We start from the raw sequence: 23,376 nt of genomic DNA, 5'->3' as shown, positions 1-23,376 counted from the left end.
CAAAGGGCGCGGATGCCATGCCAGCTCTGGGGAGTCTCTCAAGGGCTCCCCCAAGCTGCTGTGGCTAAGGCACCGTATTTAAATAAAAAAAACCCGCTTTTGTGCTGTCACTGGGTGCTCCAGCAGGGGAGCGGGGCCTTTTTCATTAACTAGTGCGCTGTTGCTACACCAGAATGGGACAGCCTTTGAAAGACTGCCCATGCTGGTGTGGCAGCAGCACACTATTTAAGTGATAAGCTCTCCGCTTCAACACAGCAGCTTGGAGCTTTTCATTTAAATAGGACATTGTTGCTACACAAGCACCACCAGTAGCTTTTGAAAGGCTTCCCTGAGCTGGTGGGGCAGCAGTGCCCTATCACCCTCCAGATACAGAGGGACGCCCTGCGTCAGACCGGGCTTACAGCCGCCCGTCTGCCTCATGGGGTAGAGCTTGCTGAGGTGGCATGTTGCAAGGTTTTGGACAAAACTGGGACTTGCCTGTACTGCAGAGACCTGTTCCAGAAGCAGAAGACACTGCTCTAGTATTTATGCGAGTGAGTGGGGGCTGTGCACAGGGGATGCAGCCGCTTCACACATGTGCTTAAGTGGGACACATTGAAACAATCAGCTAGGGATCCTAGCATTCGCGGTGTCCCAACAACAAGTCTGTTTGGGTTGTAGCTGAAGACTGTGACTGGAGGCAGACCTAGTTCTCAGCTGTCAAACCCTCTGAGGAAACCACTCCCCAGGGTTATGATCAAGCTCAGTGGGACAACTTGTCAACTAACTGTCAACTCAACCTAGCTTTGGCAGAGCCTCAGTTTTTTGTGATTGCCCAGATACAATTCCCTTTCACACTTTCCCTTCATTATAAAAAACATGCAATAGTCACTCAGTGGCTGAATAAAGCTTGCACCCAATGCCTGTTTACCCGCTGTGCGAAACCTGAAGTAATCTCCCTGGCTAAACCCCAGTGATCTGTCATCCAGGTGGCCAGGACACGGCCATCGCTATTGGATCCAGTTCCTGGGGGTGGACTAGTGAGGGAGGATTACCTGGATGGGGGAGTCCTCGGAATTGGGATTGGGACACCCATGGGTGAGACGCAGTATCCCCCTTGCTTCAGCACCTTTTTCACATCCTATTCCGTAGGACATTCAAAAACGCTGCCCCCTAGTACGACATGAACACTTTCGCACAACATGAAAGACAATAGACTAACACGAGAGCCGTTTACCTGACTTGTCCCAAGACCAAGGTCAGGCAAATTCAGGCAATTGATCAGAATCACACACACCTGACGGCCCTTTCCCTTCCCAATAGGGAGAAAAGGGGGAGCAAGAGAGCATAGTACGAAAGTCGCAAAGTGGCAAAGTAAGAGAAGTTCAAAGAACTACAAAATTGTAAAGGGGAGACCAGCTGCAGAAGGGGACCGGCACCATGTGGTTGCTGCTCCGAGAAACTCTGGTCGATCCCCGTCTGAGTGAAACTACAGATACCAAAGGCAATAGGAGAGCCGTCGAGATAGGTCAAAGTGGTCATACAGGAGGTCAAGTAAAATCTCCATACAGTCGAAAGCCTTTGACCTAAGAACTATAAGAAAGCAAGGGAAGTGAATTCTGCAAACATTGAAAGTAAATGTGAACGTGAAGTTGACAAGAGTGAACCCGGAAGATGGATGCTGACGAAGAGGGGACATAGTCTAAAGTCCCAGGAAACAGTGCTTTGACAAACGTGAACCCGGTAGAGGGATGTCCACTATGAACTATTAGAAAAGACATTAAGATTTGGGAACCAGGAGAAAGCCATAATGACCCCGGTGGAGGGAGGCTGAAAGCAAAGAGGGGTTTTCATCCGGAAGAGGGGGACCTAGGGGTGAAGCCATCACCCGAGAAATAAGCCATAGTGAAACCGGTGGAGGAAGGCTAAAAGCAACGAGGGGTCTGCACCGGAAGACGGGGAAACAGGGGTGAAGCCATCACCCGAGAAATACATAGAACAGAACTTTGTGTTTGTTAGTCATTTTTGTAAACCTATCAGGCCCTCGGGAACAGGAGGCTCCGAAGGCCTTGATATCGATAGGAACTGTGTTAGGATCCAGGCCCGGAAGAGGGAATCCTGGGGTGAAAGGCATCACCCAAGACCCACTGAAAAGTGACTGTATATTTGATATGTGGAAAGTGATTGGTACCTGAAAAGGAATTTTGTGTTTCTTTGTTATTTTACTCACCCTCGAAGGCAAGAGACATTTTGAAGGTAAAAGAGACTTGGCCATTGAGGCTCCTGATAAGCTAAAACAGAACTGTTGTCTCACGCTGGGAGAGCTCGAGAATGTGCTCTGCTCCAAGATTCCACCTCAACCCGTGCTCAAAATGTGGGGAAGGAAGGCCCAGGCTACCATATCCAGACATATTATTTGTGAACACTTCTTTCTTTTCTTGAAAACTATCCCACACCCTTTTTGTATTAGTTGTAAGGTTTGGCAATAGGATTCTTAGTATAGGCCCTTTTTCATTTGACACGATGCCACAAGAACTGCCTTATTTTCATTTGATGGTTGACGCTTGCTCCTATCTTAGATTTAGGTTTAGGTTAGGCATTTTTCCAACAGTCATGCAGTTTAATATAAACCCTTGAACTGTGATCACTTGTGTTTGTCTTTACTGTTGCCACCATGAGTTCCCTACACCGCCCTCCCACTTTTTCCATCTACCCCCTCATCCACAGAACTTCCTGACAGGAGTTAATATCTGCCAACTAGATATGTGCCATCACACGTAGGTAATAGCGCTATAGGTCTATAGGAGGCACAATTAGTGGGGTCTTTCTTGGGCTTCAGGATTAGCATAATCATGGCTTCATCATAGAAGGAGGGAGCCTTGCTGTAAAGCTTCTTGCCAGACTTTCAACAAGTGCAGGGACACTTTAGGACCGAATTCATTAAAAAATACAGCCATTAGACCATCTGATACTAGGACTTTTGAGGTGCTGGGAAGTGCTGCAATGGCATTCATTATATCTTTTGCCGTGATTGGGGCATTTAGGAGTATATGGTGCTCTGATTTAACTTGTGCATTGATATATTCCATAGGTTTGCTTTGAGTTCCATAGGGAATTGTGTCTTCTTCCTAGCATTCAGTGTCTTGCAATAAATATGAAGCATATTCACTATGTCACTTAGATCTGACATGAGTGTCCCTTCAGCGTTCAAAATGGACGCTATGTTTGTTTGCCTCCGTTCTGAATGCAAAATAAAAGAGGTGATGGCTGGAAGGTTTAGAATTAATCTTAACCTCTGGCATTGCTCTGGGCAACCCTCCAGGCCATTGTTCTTCACCTGCCAAGCCATTACAAAAGGGCAAAGACATATGCAAATCACGCTTGGTCCCACCCCAAAAGGGGCCCTCCAGCACAAATTATTAGGTCATATCCCTTCTGCACAAGACCACAAGCATTCCCAAACATGTTTTGGCCTTGTTGGGCCTCATCAGTGAGGAGGAGCTTAGGTCTCTCGGCCCAGCAGTCACGGGACCCACGTCTGGGTATAGCTGTCCCACTCAGGGTGACAAAAGCAAAACAAAAAAGGTGATGGCTCTTTCAGAACACAACAGTCAGGCTAGGAAGCGGCAGGTCTTTGCTGCTCTCCATATTTCGGGTCTGTATCTGGGCAAAACCTAATTTCACCTCCTGATATGCCAGTGATCGGAAATTGGTCCAGTTTAACTTTTATGGATGGATGCAGGATGTTATTGCTGGACCTGATCCATTTCAATCTCAGGACGTCTGTGTCACGCCTTATGCTCTGAGGATGGTCCAACAACTCCCCCTCCTCCTCCTCATCTGTCAGATCCTCCGATGAAGATATGGGTCTTCTTCCTTTCTTTCTGCGGAGCACTTATCTCTTCTTATGAAGATATGGCCTCCCTCGGGTGGACGCCACTCTGCCGGCTTGTTGGAGAGCAGAACAGCAGGGGACACACTCCCGTGAGAGCCGGGGAAGAGGAAAAAGTCAGAAGGCAGAAAAAACCTCTTCAGAGCGGTGTTGAAGGTTTCACACAGAAGGAGTACTGTCTGGAGGCAGTTCAAATGGAGGCAAGTCAGCGATGGAAATAAAGGAGTGCAGTTTGGTATCGTGTCTTGAGAGCGTGGAAATCCGGAAACAATAAGGGTATCTTAGGACTCTGAGAGACAGGTAAGCCCCAAACAACCCGCGAGTTCAGCGTAGCCAGCAGGAGGAGTGAACCGTAAGAAAGAGACAGGAAGATAGTGAAGTAACGAAGAAAACAGCCTGAAGTAGAAGGCAGGAGAAAACAGGAAGGGAGCCAGAGTAACCTGCAGTGGCTACCGGGTAGGTAAGGAGGACTTCAGAGGAAAAGAGAGAGAGAACCGGGGCCGAGTCAATGCCGAAAGTAAACACGGCTGGAACAGCGCCAGCAGCGGCGCAGGAAGACGAGAGAAAAGGAGGAAGCGAAAAGGAAGGCAGCGGGAAGGGAGACCTGAGAGCGGTAAGGGGAGAGAGGGATAGAAAGAACGGGAGAAGATTAAGGTAGAAGGAAATCACAGAAGAGCAGTAGCGAATAGACCCTAGGGAAAACAGCGAAGGGTTGCAATGCACAGTTGCAAGGAGGGGGTGTGGCTAAGTATGTGCGCCGGCAAAGGGAGAAGAAAACTAGACCGACAACACCTGGAAGTGTGAAAGAAACAAAGGCACACTAATGGCGTCTAAGAGTCCATTCTCTCCACAGCCGCCCGAAATATCAGCGCATGACAGTCTGATCTCTACCTCGAGTTCCATCAAACTCCTCCTTATGGCCTTATGGACTCCATTCTCTATGCCTATGCAGCACAAAGATGAACCTTGCATGCCTCCCAGATAGTAGACATTCAGGCAGACCAAACTGATATTAGTTTAAAAAAAGGTGTTAATGACCACGCTGATGCCACTTTTAAAGCCTACATCCGAAAGTACATGCAATTTAAAACACCAGAGAAGTTGCTCAATTACATTCTTCTCAAGAAGAAATGTCCACAATATGGGGGGGGTGTTCTGATAGAGTCCTAGGGAGCAGAGTACACTCCTGAGACCTATGTAACAGTCCCGTCCCGATTAAGATACATTCAATCCGTTGCAAATCATGGACTGAAGAGTAATATGAATATTCCCCATCACTTGGATGGAGTGTCCTCCACAGGTCTAAAAGCTCACAACCATCCATGCCCTTGTGAATTTCATGTGCAGACAATGAAAGAGCTCTAGGAGCCCTGCTGGATCTACCTAGGAAGGTGCTTAAAATGGTGTTGAAATTGCCAAACTATATCAACTGGGTATGAAGATGTTTAACACATTTACTGCGGTTTTTGCTGCCTATGCTCTTGTGAGGTGGAGGAGGAGCATTTTACCCTAGCACGAGTGCAGAGGTGAAGTGGAGGCATAAGTGGTTATTGGTGGTTCGTGGTGGAGGGGCATGGAGGGATTACTCCAGTCACCAAGGTCTGCGAGTAAGTTATCGGCCAACCTTTGTTGGTAACCCAGGTTTCCTCACCCCTCTGCACTTTGGTACTTCCGCATGATAGTGGACTCAGAGTGTTGAAAACCTGTAACCCAAAAGTGGGAGAGTGAAAGCTGGACTGTTGTAAAACTGTACATGAATATATTTGCACTCCCCTCCGCTTTTGCCTTCTACTCTACGCCCAGCCAACTGAGTGGCTATTTACTTATTCTGGCAATTGGATAAGGAGGAGTGCGCCAAGCTAGAATCACTCCCGAGAGCTGTGCTACTGGTTGACTATTGATTTGCCACCGAAATGTATTGCTCTCCAATGCCTCTCAGTGTGTCAAGTTTTGGGTTTATGAGAGGGGTGGAGTCAGGGGGGTGGAGGGGACAGACTAAAACTAATCCTTGAGCCGTCTGGTGTTCCCTGTCCCCCCTGTCTGGGTCTCTGGAGGTTTTTCTGAGGACTGGCCGCCGGTGGCAATCTGTGACCGTGGGTGTTGTGGCTGCCTGTGGACCCGAACAGTCCTTACTAAGATATCAATCCAGGGCGGCGGGTGGCTGTATTTGTCTTGCGAATCGTTGTGGTTCTCTGTGGCCAGCGGCCCATTACCATTTGTTTCTTATGCATTGGCGCGTGCCAGAAGGTCCCGCTGTATAGTCACCATTTAGACATTGATGTTTTAGCGGTCTGGCGTTTATACTTTTTAACCAATTTTATAACTGCTCAATTTTACTGTTCTTAGGTGCATTTCTACTGTAAAGTATTTTAAATAGCTTCTGTGTATAAGGTGTGTATAATGTGTGTAAGGTATTGTGCTGCGCAGTTTCTTGACTTTATTACCGCCATGGTGAAAAGAAAAGCAAGGGACGATGGGAGACCGGGGGACTGGCAAAAAAGTGCAAAAAAGCCAAAACAAATGAAAACGGAGCAGAAGCTTGCCCAGATTAATCCCCATATTTTGCAATGCTCCCTTGATTCATATTTGGAAGACATGGCCATCAAAATAGTGAATCACATTACCGTTACTGAAAATGCCACATGGGATGCAATTTCAAGTTCAGGAGAGAATCTCAAAGTTAGCACCACTGAAAGAAATTGTCATATTGAGGGGATGGGGGCTTTAGGGGGCACAGTGGTTCAGGCATTGACTCTACAGGTGCAGGTGGTTGGGGTGCTTATTCCTCAGGATCCTCTGCACCCTGGTACAGAGGCAGATAATGAAGTAGACGTAGAAGGTGAGGAGGTGAGACTATGAATGGGAGAGCGGGTGTTGAGGAGGGGGGTAGTAACGTATCAAATGATGAGAAGCCATATGGGTGGGAGCCCGGAGAGGGAACCGAGTCAGGATCTAAATTCTTCCTCTGGGCGGAGGAGGATAAACTCTGGCTGGAATCACTTCTAGATGTAAAGCTCAAGCCCCTTCAGACCATCCTGGAGTCATTGCAGATGTTTAAGTCCGGGGTAATGAACACACTGGCTATCCTGGATGACTCAGAGTTCTAACAAAAAGAGTGGCAGAAATAGGTACGGTTGGGGTTGGTATAAGGGAGAATTCTCAAGAATGTGCTAATTTCCCTTACCTTTTGAGACCCCCAGCAACTTTGCTGGATTTCTAGGATTTGATTTTTTACCTGGGAAGAGTGTGAGCCTTTTTTTTACCACTCTTCCATATATTTTGATGTGTGTTTTACTTTTGTGTTCTTTGGTTATGGAGTTTTAAAACAACTCCAGTGGCATCATCTTTTTCTGTGTGTCACACAGCACCTTCAGTGCAGTGGCACAGGGATGTCTTTCAGACTTCCCAAGGTTTAAATACCTTCTCTGGGACTGACTACTGTCTCCCAGAGCATGTAAAGTTAAATTGACTTTACTAGTCTCTTTAAATTTACAGACCCAATACACTCTATCTTCCTATAGAGTTCTCGAGGGGTTGCCTAGCATCCCGAGTCAAAACACTTTCCTACTTGAAATGGCTGGTGGCAATGGTTTAGATCAAACTACCATGATTTTTCCCGACCGCGAACAACGGTAGCTAAAAATCGGGTCAGCCATGTTTTTCAATATGGCGCCCAAGAGCTATCTGTAAAAACAGACTCAGGTCGACTTTTTTCACCATTTCTTTTTGGAAAGGTCCTTCTTGTTTTTGTCTCTGTGCGCCAAACCAGGTTTGGTCCCTTTGTTCGTTGGCCTTTGGCGGGCTTCAGTGCTGAAGCCCACCTCTGGCGCCTGAGTGTCTGGGGTGGACAGGATGTGAGGGAGGTGCCCGAAACTCCCTGTGCTTAGTCTCCTAGGAGACCTGAATGCACTCTGGTGTGATTGGCCGGCTAGCTGTCCAGCAAGGACAGCCACCCTGCTGTGTGAGTGACAGCCAGGCTGGAATGCATGGGGGAAAACTGTTTAAAAGCAGGTCTCTGGGACTTGGAAAGCAGAGTCGGCCACTGGAACGAAAGAACCGAAGACGAGCTGAAGGAAGACGACTGCTGCAACTCCTGGACGACTGGTGAGGCCCTGCTGCAGGTCTGAATTGGCTGAAACTCCATCGACAGAGAAGCTCTTCAAGGTTAACTTCTTCCCTTGAGTTTGGTGGGAACAACCAATTCGCAAGCCGCCTGGACACCGTCCCCTCCTGGTCGAATATTCTGCAGAGTGCTGTGGAAAACCGGATAGCCAGTGGGAAGGATATCAGTTTGTGGTCTTTAAGTTACTCACACCTTAAACCAACGTTTTGCCAAGCTTGTGGCCTCTTCCCTGGGCAGTGCAGGAACCTCCCGACATCCTCCTTCTTGTCCCCACGTCTGAAGCTCAGGAACAGCGAGATCTGCTCGAACTGCCAGGAACAACTGCCTCAGCTACAGCTCTTCTTCACTTTAAAGGTAATGTGCAAACACGGTCTGGAAATCTTTTCGGCTACGGTGAAAGTTTGTGAAACTTTCCCGACTTCGAAGGCTTGTCCTTCCCTAAACCAACATATAACGTTTCGTCTGACCAAATTCTTCTAAGATCTGTGGCAAAGACTTAACAGTTTATTACCAGAACTGTGCTATCCTATACAAAGAATCTGAACCATTGACTTTGGCCCAGGCTTATGAACTGAATTGCTGGTTGTAGGTAACTGAAACCCTTGCCCTGCCTATGAAAGTATTTGTGCTTCATTTCGTATAACCTTATCTTTTTACCCCTTTTTAAAAGTAACTGAAGTGCCATTTTGCTCCCACTTCAGGGGAGCTGAACTTGTTCAGTGACTTATTGGTTTTGTATTCTTAGTATATTAGTATATGGTATTGAGCTGCTCTTGCTAGTGTAATGTTTTACAAATGATTGTGTAAATAAATGTATATTCTTTTACCAAGAAACCTTGAGTAAGTGTTTGTTTGAATCACTGTATTTGTTGGCCCTTTGTGTAACGTGTTCTACTGCTCACTTTACTCTTGAGATAAGTCTGGCTGCTCAGCCACTGCTACCACATTACTGTGTAGTACAGGCTTGTACCGAAGGTGAAATTGTACTGACACTTGTAGTCTTAATTGCATTTAGTGTTCCCCAAGGGTACTGCATGTGATTCTGCCTAACACTTGGGGCAAAGCCAAATGGTAAGATACTATATGGGGGGTTGGGAGGTGAGCGTCCTGGCCGAGTCACTGAGGTTGGCGGGCCGGTGATGCCGGCAAAGGATAAGGAAGTAACCACACAGTTAAGCTAAGTAACTGTTCATTCTAATTTTATGGGGACTGGGACGTCCGACATAAGCTTTAGGACTTTGATAGGAGACACTGGGGCTGATGTGTATACAGGAGTGCCGGAGAAGAGCATTTTGAATTTACCGCCTGCATCAGACCTTCTTGTGGGATTATTAAGGGTGTACCGGGGCTCCCTAAGGGTGGATTTGAATCAACTATTTCCTTCATGAATAAAGCGACCCATTGGCTCAACACCAACCTGATTGGACTGAGCATTGACCCAAGCCTTATATTAATGGCAAGAAGGGTAGGATGAGTAGGCCAAAAAAAGCAAAATGTATGTAAGGGGACTGCATAGTGGTTTCCTTCTCGGATACAATGATGGTTAGTTGTTTGGTCAACTCTAATTTATCCAGAGGTCTAAAACCAAACAGCTACAGTCCCCATAGTAGGCCGGTCTCTCTGGATTTTTTTTTAACGGTTGTACAGGGAGGGTGGCTGATTCAGGGAACGGCATGAACTAATTTGTTAGGAGGAGGGAAGCCCCGAGTGACCCCAAGCACGGGGGCCTTTGTATCCACCTCTTGGCCACAGATTCTCCTTGGTTTGGAGGTTCAACCCCAATTTAGAAAGATTGAACACACAGAAGGGTGGGGCGCATACTATTGGGGTTGAGCTAGCTAATCAGTATGAGGCACTGACCACTTGTGAAGATCTGGACCAACGTACTGCTGACCGGCCCAGCCCAATCGACCGGGAGGGTTGAGAAGGGAGGGGGGTGGCTGAGTCCTGAGATTGGGGGGGGGCAAATGTTATCTAATTGTTACCTAAAGCAGCCCCTTTGGTGGCTAGCTGGCTATCCTGGAATATAGCCGAGGCCAGGACGAAATTCGAAGGGGAAGGCACTGTGGAGTTTTCAAAAACCCACAATGTCATTCTCCTGCAAAAGACCTGAGCCTTTAAGACCCCCCAGTTAGTTGGCTCCACATCGTAGGGGATCTCAGTGTAAGGAAATGCTAGAGGAAGATGTTGTGGGGGTCTGGCCATTTTGATTAATGCCTCCCTAACCTGTAGGGTTAGGGTAGTGGAGATTAACATGGACTACCTACAGGTGCTCCGTATTTCACCCCCTGGGCGGGACTTGTTAATAATTATGAACCTCTATAACAACCCCCACAAGGCTGAGGCATACAGGTTAGCCAAGGTCAAGGTGTTTATTGATGAGTTATTTCTAACCAGGAGGAATCGTAAGGAGCAATGCATATGGGGCGGAGATTTTAACCTCAAATTGGGTGTAGGTCTGCCAAAGAATCTATTATATCCACTGGAGGACTGGACACTGAACCTTTCCTTGCCCACAATGAAAGATGGACTGGTGTGTGCAAAAGGTCTCCAAATATGTTTATGGCTCATAGAATGGGGGCTGAGCATGGTAAACGGACGCATAGCACCCGATATACCGGGTAACCTTACCTTTAATAATCACCATGGTTTGTCGACGATTGACTATTTTTGTATCTTACTAGAATTGTAGGATAGGATTGTGGGTTTTGAAGTGCTTATGGATGTCAGTAGTGATCATCACCCAATCTGTCTGAAACTGAATGGCGTGGTAGGGAGGTAGGCTCCAAGACACCCTTGCGTCCTTGGTAAAACCAACCTTGATTAGGAAAATGAAATGGGAAAGAATACAGGACTCCAACCTACACTTACACACTTTGTCAGAGAACCAGAGAACCTATTCCTTAAATATGATATTTGAACAGAATTGCAACCCCTGGGCAGGTAGTTGAACAGTTCACGAAGCTACGGGGGGCTTTGGCCAAGGGCTTTATGATACATTGTAAAAAGAACATGAAGCCACATCAAAGAGAGCAGTTTGATGAGGCCTGTACCAGTGCCAAGAAAGCACTCCGAACGGCCTTGAAAGCACCGATCAGTACAAGGGGGAGATTCGTCAGGCCAGAGTGCACTATCGTGGGGAGTTAAAGAGAAGAAAAACTGAAATTGAAGAGGAAGCTTGGGAGGGCTTCTTGGACGCCTCAAGGTGCAATGACCAGAAAGCTTTTTGGGAATTTGTGAAAGGGGGCCCATCCATTGTTAAAATGCAGAAGTCCAGCTGTACGCATGTGGAAGAAGCAGCATGGGTGGGGTATTTTGGCAATCTGTTTGGTGGTGGGTTTCAAGCGGGAAGCCTTGGAAGAAGGTACCCTCCACTACAGTTTAGGCTAGAGGATGTGTCTCAGGCCATCACTCAACAGGCTTGTAATCGAGCAAAGGGCTCTGATCCGATCCCCTCAGACCTTTCTCAGGATCATTTGGCTTTTTGGGCCCCTTTGTTGACCAAGGTGTTCAATGCTTGCATGGATCCAGGCTCATATCCACCCTTGTGGAAATCGGCTATTATTTTTCCCATCTTTAAGAAAGGGGACCCAGCGAGTTCTATGTCCTACATACTCATCTGGCTACTGGACACCTCTTCGGAAGGGTTCTTCTGGGGCAGGTTGAGTCCTAGTTATTGGATAGGGTGGTCCTCTCTGATGTCCAGCTTGACTTTCGTCCCGGGGTGGGTGTTATGGCACAGAGCCTCAATCTATACCTACTTGTTTCCAACTCAGTTTTCTGTAGGGGATGAGGGAGTGTATCTTGCATTCATGGATCTGAGAACAGCCTTCAACAAAGTGGATAGATCCCTTCAACAAAGTGGATAGATCAAGGTTGTGAGTGGTGCTCAGCTCCATGCGTTGTCCAGAGGCCATCTTGGTGGTGTTACAAGAACTGCATAGGGAGAATAAGGCTTGTGTGCGCAGTGGTTCGTAGGTACACTGGACTGCGTGCTTTAGGATCATGCGTGGGATCTGCCAGGGGGGTGTCTTGGCCTTGATCCATTTCACCCAGTATATGTATGGGCTCCTAAAGGCTCTGGTGAACACAAGGTGGATTGTCCGTATCTGGGGCGCAGGGCTTTTCCAGTACTGGCATATGCAGATGGTGCTGTGCTAATTGCCAGGACTCCAAGGGCTCTCCAGGTGCTGATCTCTGCCTATGCAGCCTTTATGGAAAATCTGAGGCTCAAAATTAACACCAAGAAATCTGCAGTAATGGGATGCATGGGACGAAAGAGGTCGGCGAAGAAGCATCCAATGCTTTGCAATGGGGTGATAATCCCCAGAATCAAGGAATTTGACTATCTGGGGGTTAGATTCTCAGAGACAATCAAGGGTAATGTGCATATCAAGAAATAATCAGCTAAGTTAAGTCAACAAGTGGGAGGGATTGATAAAGCGCTTGTGGTTGCAGTGAAGCAAATACTAATGGTATGGAAGACGAGGAAGAAGCCTATAGTAGAGAATTGGATTAATGATCTGTTAGTATTATCGAACTTTGAGCGGGTGATGTTTGTGAGGCAAGGAAAGGAAAGGAAATATCGAGCTCTTTGGAAGCCGTTTATGGATTTATATGGTGACTGTGTATCTGATGGTTAGTTGTTCCTGTTGGATCCGACTACCTGAAAATGTATATGTGCTTTAATTGAGGATTCTTCGTCAGTCTTGTTTTTGTTCTGTTTTGTGTGAGTCTGTGAGATGTCTGTATGTCTTTTGTGTTGTTCTGTGTTGGAATTTTCAAAATGTAAGAATTTGTTCAGGTATTTTATTTCAAGAAAGGTTAGTAATTGGTTTTGAAATGTCTGATGTTTCAGTATTTATACATGCTTCAGATTACTTTTATTTCCTTACCTATTTAATGTAGAGTGTTATGTTTTTATACTCTATTGAACTTTTGGTGATGTATTTTTTGATTATTTGAAAATCTTGAAAATAAATGAATAAAAAAAAAACAAGTGGGAAGGATCTCTCGTTTTTTTGTCTGCTGCCAGGGACAACCACTGGATGTTGTCTTAAAAATCTACTCTGCCCATATGAAAGCAGTGACCTTATATGGAGCACCACTATGGGGTTTTCAGAAAGCCACTGATATTTAAGTGAAGGAGAATACATTTTTCAGAAGGCTATTGGGTCTCCCACTGTATCTCTATTCATAAGAAACTGGGAATGGAATTCTGAGAGGACCAATGGGCCCTGGCACCAATAACCTTCTGGATTCAGCAAATCAATACACTATCCTATGCTACTTCATCGTTAGCTCTTTAATGGCAAGGGATAATTGGAGGAAGATCCAGTGGCTGGCTCTACTATATTGATGAAGCTTTGTCCTGCTGAAACATCTGGGTACTTTCACCCCCAGATAATCTGTTGACCAAAGGCCAAATGAGATCCTATAAAAGCAGCCTGGGAGAAGCATTCAAGATGAAAAGGGATTTAATGGAGTTCGCAACCAATTCATACAAAGGTCATGCAGTGATGAGCCGGGTAAAGGAGATCCAGCCCTATTTAATTAGGGGTTCTACTAATGGAGAACACTGGCTGATCACCTGCGCTAGATTTGATGGCCTGCAGCTGAGGGGAACCACCGCTAAATGGAGTGGGTACCCTGACGTGGCGGGCAGCCCAGCGTGTGGTGCTTCTAGAGAGCACATGGATCATCTTTTAATGTTCTGCCCAGCTCATAAAAGTATCAGACGGTGAACCCTACTACCGGTCCTTAGGTCAGCTAACATCTGCACCTATAGGCCGGCAGTTCTGTTTCTTTTGACAACATATTCTGTCCTGACAGCTTGGGCACTACTATCATTTTTTAAAAGAGCCATGTTTCAAAGAAAAGGGCTGTGAACCCAAATGTTCTGAAAAGAATAGCCACCCACTGGAAAACTTGAATGAGTATTGGCCCTAATAAACTGGGGGTATTTTGTGGTCCGCTTTCCCTCCTCAGCAATTCTTATGAATGTTTATAACCTATGAATTTTAAAGTATGCGCTATATTGGATTGTATTGGATTCTATTAATTGTTTGCACTCCGTGTTATCATTATTCACATTTACAGAGAGTTGCGATTTGATTGGTATTTCTATCTGGAATATTGTATTTTATAAGCAACAGTGGCCGGTCATTTTATTTTATTATGTATTGTGTTTTTGTACTTTGTAAGTGTTTGATGGATTATTTGATTCGAATAAACATATTGACTGACTGACTGATCACCACATTAATCAACACCTCTGTTGAAACAGGCATAGTACCCAACAACCTTTAAGACACACAGGTCCTCCCATTACTCAAGAAGCCAACTATTGGCCACCCTAATATCTCCATGAACTATAGACCCATCACCACGGTCCCATTTCTCCTCAAAATCATTGATAGAGCATCTTAAGCCAACTATTGGCCACCCTAATATCTCCATGAACTATAGACCCATCACCACGGTCCCATTTCTCCTCAAAATCATTGATAGAGCATCTTATCTGCAGATCCAAGAGCATTTAGAAACAAACAACCTCCTGGGCTTAAGGCAATCAGGGTTCAGGCCAAGGCACGGTACTGAGACAGCCCTAATTGACTTAAAGCCTCAAATCGAGGAGTTAAAAGACAAAGGTAAACTTGCCCTCTTCCTTCTACTAGTTCTGTCGGCTGCGTTCGACCTAGTAGACCACAAAATCCTCTGCTCGCACCTAACATCACCAGCACTCTTCTCCAACAGAGCCACCACGTAGATACAGTCATTTTTAGACAATAGATTAATGAGAGTTTTTTTGCCAGCAGCCTCGGCCAACCCTGCACCTGTCATGTGTGGTGTCCCCAAAGGCTCTTGCGTTTCCCCTACCCTATACAATGTATTTACAAAGCCCCTGTTCGATGACCTGGACAATCTGCGTCTCACCTACACTAATTGCTCAGATGACACCCAGATACTCATCCCTGTCACTGGAGACTATGACACAGGCACCAAAGTACTTAACAACATCTACAGTATCATTCAAGCCTGGATGGCCAAACATGGTCTATGTCTTAATGACGAGAAGACAGAGCTTCTCCTCTTAGGCTCCAAGCTTAAACTTAACAAATTAGGCAAACAATTAAAAACATTTAATATTGATGGCGGTTCCATCAAGGTGTCCAAAGATGTGAAAACTCTTGGCATCTACATAGACTCATCTCTAAACCTTTCAAGGCAGATTAACACTTCAGCCTCCTCTACAGCAGACACATGCAAATTAATCACAGCCTGCAGACCGTTTCTCTCTACAACCAACTGCATTTCCATAGCCAGAGCTCTAGTACTCTCCAAGCTATACTATTGTAACGCTCTCTACCTGGGAAGCAGTCAACAAAACCTGAGAAAGATGCAAGGTCTGCAAAATAATGCCATCATGTCAGCATTGAATATTCCCAGATCGCATCATATTTCCGAGGTAAGACACAACCTGAATTGGCTTTCGGTTAAGCAAAGGATCGCCTATAAAACCCTTTCATTTACCCACAAATGTCTCACTAACCTAGCACCAGCTACCTAACCAAAAGCTTCACACGCAACACCCCTGACCGTCCTCTGAGATCGGCACAAGCACACTGCCTTAAAGTACCTGGCTTCAAGTTACAAAAGGCAGGAGGGAGTAGCTTCCCTGTCCTTGCTGCCAAATTATGGAACACTCTTCCTGTACCACCCATTCAGAAGGAACGCCAAAACCTGGCTCCTTGCTCAAGAACCTTAGACACACTACCACTCGACTTGCCTGCAACTCCGTAAATATCTAATGCCAGGCAAATGCTTCTCTTTTAATGTATCACAAATGTACCCCTGTAAATGATGTGCATTCTGTGTATTACACGCTTTGTTTCTCTCTATGTAAATACATTCTGTAATTTGTGACATTTATCATTGTACCTATGCAACTGCTATTTAAGAAATGCACCCAGATGCTGGGAGCGCCACACAAATAAACAAAATACAAGACTGACTGACATTTACCAAGCAGGAGATTATGAAATGTAGGGTAATCAATATTCGTGGGCATATCTATTGACAATGGTCAAGTTAGTGTGGGCAAGTGTGCCTGTGACTATCAATTAGCGGCCCTCAGATCCCGCTCATGACTATGCACTTTGACATTAAGGGACTTATGAATTAAGGTGAGGACTCCACGTGAATTAGAAGAGAAGGATGTCAAAATCTGGAGGAGCCCGAAAGATTACCAAAGGACTCAGTGTCCTGGCCTGAGAGCTGTGTTTATTGTAGTAGGATTGTTTTCGCCCTTTGCCGTCATAGTAGGATTGTACCCTGTGGGCCTTTAAAAGCATATTGAGACCCTTAACATTCCAATTTAATAACATACACACTTTGAGGAGGGGGGAATTGGGGTATCTCGCTAGAGGTGGCTTAGTGACGGTCATGATGTGAAGTTAGTTGCACTAAAGAGGCTGCATGTTGTGGATAACCCTGTGCTTTGATATGAAGTAATTTTAAGTTTTGCCTTGCTTCCTGGGTGCCGAGCCATTCCCTCCCCCAACCTCATTTCCAGACCACAACACACAGTGATAATACCAACCCATGCCATCAAACAAACCCCAACATCAAACCTTGAGCAACTGCCCAAGGGCAATATCGAGTCGCTAATCCTATTCGCCCCGACTTTGAGTGGGCAGGGGACGAGCTCCAGAATCGTCAATCTTTGCCAAAAATGGTCTTAGATGTTATATCTTTAAGCATATGCTGGGGGACGATACCCCAGTAGGCATCCTTGTGATAGAGTCATGGGTGCAATGAAAGGGAAGAGTTAAACCGTAATATTGTGGGGACATCAGGGACACTGATTATTCAACTTACCTCATTTAATTATACCCTTCTGTCAAGGTGTTGAGGGTACATTCACATATTCTACTCTGTGAAATACCTAAGGGTGTTTCACTGCCCAGTCCCTGGGGGCCCCTTACTCAGCTGGCCAGGGAAGGGCCATTGCTATTGGGTCCTGACCCTGGGGGGCAGGCAAGCAAGGAAGGATCACCTGGGTAGGGGGTCCTTGGGAAGTGGGGAAGAGACACCCAAAGGCGATACATGGTATCCCCCATTTCCTGACAGCTATCTACCCAATATTCCCTCTGCATTTATGGATACTACAACTCCCACAAATCCCATTCTCTCTCTGACAACCCGACTACTGAGACACAGAAGAAGAAGACTGGGATTAGGAAGAGCACCGCTAGTAAGATGCAGTGGCCCTGTCCCACTAATAAGGCCAGGCAGGGTCAGGTACTTAGTCACAATTACACACCCCTGAAACACATTGACGGCCCAACAGTGTATAAGAGGTGGAGCAAAGAAGCACACAGAGAACGAGTATTGGTACGAGAAGGAACAGCTGAGCAAGGGCTGTTGGGAACCAGGCTGAGGAGAACGGAAGGCCGAGGGGCTAGAAGACTGCAGAGGAGAGCAAGCAAAAGCCAGGCGAGGGAGCCGTGTCTCCAAGAAGCCGAAAGGGTTCCAAGAAGAAAGCCAAAAAGCTGAAGGAATCCTTTATTTGATGTGCCTAAAGGTTACTAGTTTCCCCCAGAACAACAAGAGTGTCTAGGATGGTCGGAGGGGCAGGAGGAAGGCACCCTAACCTTGGACGTGAGAGCAGTGAAGGATGCGTTGAAAGCAATCACAGCCTGTGAGTCCTTGGATGAAAGGAGAGCCCGGTTTGTGAAGACATGAATGAGAACAAAGTTGCTAGCAATGTTATGCGTATGACGGCAGACGCGTGTAGAGAAAGACTTGATTGTTAAGAAGTACAATGTAACAGAGTGGTCCTGCAGAACGAGACGCATTATCGAAAATCACTGTGAACTGTGAAAGAATCTCAAACTACGATTAGCAAGATGAATTGTGTCAAAGTGTTCATGCATAGGCGTGAGTGATTCTATGCAGTTTCGAAAGTCTTTGACGTGAAAGTGAACCGACAACCAAGAAGATTAGGGAAGGGAATCCTTTGGAGTGAATTGAAAGAAGGTAAAGCCCACAGAGGTCCGAACTCGGGTGAGGGAAGCTGACATGCTTAACAAGTTGTGTGCCTCCCAGATTCTCCCCCTCCTCCTCACCTGTATCTTCTTCTGACAAGGTTGTATGTTTCCTCCCTTTTTTCCTCCGGAATAACAGCTTTTTCTTGTAGAGAAATGGTCTCCCTCGGGTAGACGCCACCCTGCCGTCTCTTTGGAGAGCAGATCAGCAGGGGATCCCCTCCCGCAAGAGTCAGATGAGAGGAGAGGAAAGAGCCCCAAGGCAGAAAAAACCTCTCAGGAGAGTTGTAGCACTTGACTGATGAAAATGTTGACAACACGGGAAGTAATAAAAGTTGTAGTCTTCCAAAACTAAACGGGATTCAGGTGAGAAGGTGTATGGTCATTGAACACGAAGCCTTGAGGGGTAACTGCAGACACAGGCTTTCCACCGATTCCAAGTAGGTAGCCAGAATCTTGCTGAGAACTGAAGGACTCCCAGGTAAGTGAGTGTACCGAAGGAGGAATAAAGAAATAGATACCGAAAAGTAAAGACGAAAAAGGAAACAGGTAAGAACAAGAATAGACAGAGAGATGTGATCCAGGAGTCACGATAGAAGGAAGGAAAGGCAGAACGGACGAGACTGGGAAAAAGAAAAGAGAGACAGACCCCGGAAGTGAGCCAAAACCAAAAGTAAACAGACTGGAGCAACCGCGGCTGAGGGAGGCGGTGAACAAAAGGCACTCAGACGCTGCAGTGGAAGAGAAGAGAACAGAACAAAATAGGGAAGGCAAAGAAGTGGAGGACCGGAGGGACAGGAGAGTAACATGAAGCTAAGTCGAAAAGTACAGAGCGTAGACCCAGCGACAAGCGAAGGGTTGCAATGCGCAGTTGCAAGGGAGGGCGTGGCTTAAGAGCTGGAGCTTCCGTGAAGAAAAGAAACTAGACCCGCACACCAGCAAGTGAAAAGGAACAATGGCACATTCAATGGCGTCTCAGTTTCCATGCCATCCATAGACACCAGGAAGGAAGACGCGTGACAGTATACCCCCTCTTTGTGGGTGTACCTCCCGGCTTGTTGGGATGATTACGGTGAAACCTGCGAATTAACCGAAAGGCATGTAAGTGTGTAACAGGTTCCCAGGAATATTCTTATTGGGGGTATTCTTTCCAGTGGACCAGATATTCTAGACGCCCCTTTCTATATCTGGAGTCCATGAGACATGAGACCTCATATTCATCAGGGGGAACGTTCTTGTTGATCTGATTTCGAGGGCAAGTACGTAGGTAAGGATCGGTATGGTACTCTTTGAGCAGCGAAGAGTGAAAGACCGGGTGTATGCGTTAGACATGTTTGGGTAGTTGTAATCGATATGCCACTGGGTTGACCCGTTCGGTTATTGCAAAGGGACCTAGATACCTTGGTGATAGTTTGGATACCCGCAACCATCGTGGAAGATACTTGGTTGAGAGCCAGACCTTGGTGCCCTTCTCCCACAGAGGTGATGGCTGGTGGTGAGCATCGTATTGAGTCTTGTATCTTTGTTGGGCAGCTTGTAATTACTTGTTGGTGAAGGCTTGGGCCTGAGAAATACCAGAGAGTATAGCATCCAAAGATGATATCGCTGAAGCTTTGAGATCTTTTGGTAACAAGGCACGAGGATGAAACCGGAAGTACCAGAAAAAGGACTCAAGGTTGTGGCGCTGTGTTTAGAGTTGTTATAAGAACAGTCAGCAGTTGGTAATAACATAACCCAATTGTCTTGTTGCGAGTTGGTGTAACAGCGGAGATATTGTTCTAAAGAGGTGTTAAGCCTCTCCGTCTGTCCATTAGTCTGAGGGTGGAACCCCGAGGACATTGCTCTTTCTATGCCCAACTTGGAACAAAGAGCCTTCCAAAAACGTGAGGTGTATTGACTGTCATGATGCCTACCCCCGGGCATCAGGACCAAGGCCCTCAGCTCCGGGAGCAGGCATCCAGACATTTGTTTAAACCTCAGAAGCCCCGGCTAGGGGCTGTCTGGGTTCAGTCACTGACGTCTTTATGGGAGGGCAAAAGGGGCACTTGCCCCGCGCCCCCACCTTAGAGGGGGCCCCCCACAAGGGTGTCTAATCTAAGGAAGTTAGTTACCATTGTTTACAAAACTTAAATAGAACACATCAAGATATTGTATGGCGTGTTGATGAGGCTCTGAATCTGTTGCCTGCCTGTTTACAAATACTTTCTGCTCTGATCAATTCATCCTGTTATGCTTTCTGTGTTCACTGTCCCACACATAGTTTGTGTGTTCACTACAACTCCTGTAGCAGTCTCACCTTTCTATGGGAATAATATTGATCATGTGCAATAGCCAAAGTTGAAATGCATACTGATAGATGTGAGTGCTGCGTCGGTTCAGAAGATAGCTCAGTGTGTTAAGCACTAATTGTAGAGATTTGTGTTCATATGCAAGATTATAATACTGAATTCCAGCAAGGCCAACTCAGCCTTTTCTATGTTTGAAGTTGATAAATCTGTAGGTATGTGTACTTTGTTTTGTAGATTTTCAGCAGTGTACCTGTAACTGTGGTTGCTATAAAAAATGATGAAGGCTTGTAAAACCTAGGCGGCTTGCTCAAATAAAGACTATGGGCCTCATTACAAGTCCGGCGGCAATCGTGCTGGTAAAACTGTCATGTTGCCGCCGGACTTGCAAACTTTTCTAGCGCCTGACTTCACGGAAACACCAGGGCATTACAGCCCCGGCGGTCCGTGAAGTCAGGTGCCGGAAAATGCAAATCCCCATTCCCATTTGGGTCCCATAGGACTCAATGGGAACGGGGTGCACGGAAGCACCGGCAAAGTGTGCAATAGTGCTGGTGCTTCCATGAAAGTCTGCATGCGGGTGCTGTTCCGCGTACCAGGTCTGACCCTGACGGGCGAGACAGCACCCGCCCGCAGACTTGTAGTGTGCTGGTCCAGTATCAACAGTGCCGCTAAGCCTACCGGCACTGTTGTTACCAGACCGGCTCACTTATAATGAGGCCCAATAAAGTGTTAGTCAGAGAAGTGATTAGGTATGCAAATTCAAGACTGTGGAACCAAAGCGTTCATGCTTCTATCCTGGCTTCCCAGCAGACGATACAGTGATCCTGGACGAATCAACTTATTTCACTGACATTACTGTACTGTCTTCCTTGAAATGTTTGCTTTCTCATATGTTGGGGGTATTGTTGAGCCCATTCATTACCTGATCTGATTTTTACGTAGGTCCTTTCAGCGGAAGGGGTCCTAGACAGAAGAGAGCGGATAAGATATTGCAGGCCTGTGGCAAGCATATTTTAAGGTCTGCTCATTTGGCACACACAAAAAGTTAGAATTTTTGTACAACCGAAAGGTTTTGTGTATGTTTATAAATAACAATTTCACAAGCCTGTGTTTTGGGCCAATTTAAAGCATTAAATACAAAAGAGAAACCCAGATGTAATCTTTTAGGATCACATTAAATAGTATGTTGGCACCTATATACTTCCCTTGATGATCCAGACAATGAAGCTAGGATCATTCCCATTTTGCATAATGAGCTTCTACAACATTTTGTTACTAAAATTGTCACCTTATGTGATTGGTCTACTTTCTAAATCAAATCTCTAAAATGGGATTATTTTAGTTCATGGTACGTACTAGGAAAGCAAGTGGTAAAGTGCAGGAATTGCAGAGTGGTTGCAAATCCCAGCTTCACCTTTTAACCAATGTGTAATCCTGGGCATCTCATTTAATTTTGCACTGCCTAATATGTCACAATTGTCAGTCCCTAAACCATTCACAATTGTCACCCTTCTGAGTGATTTTGTTCTCAGGGTATGAGCTTCACAACAGCTTCACACATGGTTTAACTTGCGTTTTGCTTCCTCTATAGTAATAGTGAGCATTGATATATTGCACACCACAGGCAGTTGTTTCTTTGCTCTGTAATGGCAACCCTGCTTGAAAACCATGTCCCTCTTCTAATCTCAATCTGTCTGGATGCGTGTATCTTCCTGGTAGCTTCTAATCTTCATCCACTATCCATGCTATGGTATGTGTATCTTTCTCCTTGCTTCCAATTGGTCTCCCGTATCCATGCTTGAGCATTTTTGCATTCTGTGAGGGAGCTAATCTGAGTCTGTCTATTCTGTATTATATGTGCCTTTTACATACGATATGACTCTTGAATCTATACTATGACTGGTGTACCTTCCTCGTTACTGCTTATGATGAAGAGTGTCCTGTACCTTCCTGGTGGCTGTTAATGATGAAGAGTGTCCAGTACCTATGCTAGAATGCAAGTAGCCTTGACGTGAACTGCTGATGTTGGCCTTGAAATGCTACTTCTTTATCATTCTTATTACAGCAAGAATGAAGAGGGTAAGGGGACTGAAAGGGAGTACCATTGGCTATTTTAATAGCTGCGAGGTAACATACCAAGCTATGAGTTGTGATGGTGATGAGGGGAGCACGACCAGATATTCTGGATACCTTAATTAATTTGGCTTGATGGAGGGGGGGCCCCCAAAGGTGTCCGTGCCCTGGGCCCCCAAAGTGCTTAAGATGGCCCTGGGTTCAGTCCTGGCACATCATAGAAATCAGTCCGGGCGCCGTAGGCGCCAGGCTCATAGACTTTACTTACCTGATGCAGACCATGCTGCAAAAGAGTCCAAGCCTACATGAGGCCTGGATGGGACTATTTTGTTACAGGGACTATTTTTTACTCGGGCGTGGCTCTAGGGAACTTCTTACCTGGAACTACTTTGGAGGCTATTTAAACCACACCCGAACAGCAGCACATGCTTCGCGTTATTCTGCATCCAGCAGCGTGACGCTCACCGTGCCTGCAGCCAGCATCCAGTCATATGCCACGCCCGCGTGCCTGCAGCCAGCATCCAGTCTTCTGCCACGCCCGCCTCGAATCCGGAGCTCCTAGAATAAAGAAGAAGAAAAGGACAAAGTTAGAAAACTAACTAATTTCAAATATCTCACCTAATTCCGGAACCATTTCATCTTCGGACCTCGAAAGTACATCAGTCCTGCACGCGTCGCTTCGCCAGCTCCAGCACGGCGCCATACTCACCAGTTCTCACAGCATCTTTCGATCCGGCACTGTCTCCATCATTTAGCGCCTCTATGCCCGTGGGCTGCAGTGCGCTTTACAAATGCAAAATAAATAAATACATTTCTTTGCCGTAATACGGCACCTAGGGGACACAAGAAAAAACAAGGTGAGCCAAGGGAATCAACAAATACAACCTCTTACCACCATAGACTTACCTGATTTACCACCGGCGGTATTATTCCATAACTCTCCACATTTTCATATGCTGCATCTGTAAAGAG

The sequence above is a fragment of the Ambystoma mexicanum genome, unplaced genomic scaffold (genome assembly GCF_040938575.1).
Source record: "Ambystoma mexicanum isolate Mex_15411 unplaced genomic scaffold, UKY_AmexF1_1 Mex_scaf65, whole genome shotgun sequence".
NCBI classification, from domain to species: domain Eukaryota; kingdom Metazoa; phylum Chordata; class Amphibia; order Caudata; family Ambystomatidae; genus Ambystoma; species Ambystoma mexicanum.
The sequence above is the reverse complement of the archived record's forward strand: the minus strand, read 5'-3'. Positions refer to the sequence as shown.